Source organism: Peromyscus californicus, unplaced genomic scaffold (genome assembly GCF_007827085.1).
Source record: "Peromyscus californicus insignis strain IS unplaced genomic scaffold, ASM782708v3 Scaffold_13__1_contigs__length_99412109, whole genome shotgun sequence".
NCBI classification, from domain to species: Eukaryota; Metazoa; Chordata; class Mammalia; order Rodentia; family Cricetidae; genus Peromyscus; species Peromyscus californicus.
This window is the reverse complement of record NW_026294424.1, coordinates 25,722,194-25,723,676: the sequence shown is the minus strand read 5'-3', so window position 1 is coordinate 25,723,676 and position 1,483 is coordinate 25,722,194. Positions and strand designations below refer to the sequence as shown.

The 1,483-nt window shown below is 44.6% G+C and overlaps 1 pseudogene; it reads left to right on the top strand.

The window, feature by feature from the left end:
* Nucleotides 1-372: 372 nt before the first annotated feature.
* Nucleotides 373-1,246, top strand: LOC128109027 (60S acidic ribosomal protein P0-like; annotated as a pseudogene).
* Nucleotides 1,247-1,483: the final 237 nt, after the last annotated feature.

The window sequence follows — 1,483 nt, the reverse complement described above, 5'->3', positions numbered from 1 at the left end:
TTTCTAAAAAGCTGGGTTCTGGCAACCAAATACAGGAATATTATTTGGACTTTGGAATTGGTGAGGAAGACTTTAAATAATGAATTAATTTCTATTTTATCCATTATTTCCTATGTCATTAAATAGTTGCAATCAAAAAACAAGCATCACAATGAAGTTGCCTTTTTTATAAAAAGAAAGCATTTTAGCTCTTGCCAGACATCCTTGTTAGAGTGACACCCTGTCTAAACCTTGGGTGACAATCGGTGACACACTGCTGATGCCTACAGAAGACAGAGTTGACCTGAAAGTTCAACTACTTCTCTAATCCCATCCAACTTTTGGACGGTTCTCCAAAATGCTTCACTTTGGGACAGTCTATGTAGGCTCCAAATGATCTGCATATTCATCTGCAGGGAGGCTGTAGTGCTGATGGGCAAGAACACCATGGTGCACAGAGCCATCAGGATATCTGGAAAACAACTTATCTCTGGGGAAGCTGTGGTCTCCTATCCAGGTGCATGAGGGCTTTGTAGTCTCCAAGGAGGCCTCAACTCATCAAGGACATGCTGCTGGCCAGTATGGTGCCATCTGTCCAGGCTGGTGCCGTTGCCCATGTGAGGTTCCTGTGCCAGCCCAGAACACTGGTCTGGGGTACCAGAAGACCTTCTAGGCTCTAGGCTTCACCACTAAACTCTCCAGGGTACTACTGAAATTCTGAGCAGTGTGCAGCTGATAAAGGTCAGTGACAGAGTGGGAGCCAGCAAAGCCACAGTGCTGAGCACGCTGAACAACCGCCCAGCTCATTCTTCAGCGGATCATCTAGCAGGGGTTAGATGGCGGTAGATTCTACAACCCAGAAGTGCTTGACATCCCAGAAGACACTACACTCTCACTTTCTGGAGGCTGTCTCCAATGCTGTCATGTCTATTTACGAGCTGTCATCTTAGGGCAGTACTGGTGGGCACAAGAGGCTCCTGGCTTTGTCTGTGGAGACTGAGGACGCCTTCTCTCTGGCTGAGAAAATCAAGGTCTTTGACTGATCCACCTGTTCCCAGGTCTCTGTCTCCACTACTGCAGCCTTACCCCAGTCATTGTTGAAGCCAAGGCAGAGTCAGAGGGGTCGGAAGAGGATATGGATCCGATTTCTTCAATTGATTCCCTCAAAGCAGCCAATTAACCCAGCTTTATTTGGGAAACATGGAGAAAAGGATTCAACTCTCTTAAAAGAAAGGAAAAGAAAAAAATATTTTGTATTTTAATGAAAACCCTAACTTTTCCTTGGGAATTGGGGAATGAAACTGATCATTTAAGTTTCTAATAAAAGGTAGTATCACGGAATACATTGTTTACCTATTAAGTAATTTGTTGATGTAATTCTCCCTCAGTGTGGTACTGGGACAGAAAACACAGAATTGGAGGCCCTTAAACCTGGCTCCTAACTATCCTCTCACTAAAACATATGTCTCAGCACTTTGGATCACCACATCCTCACCATCTCTCA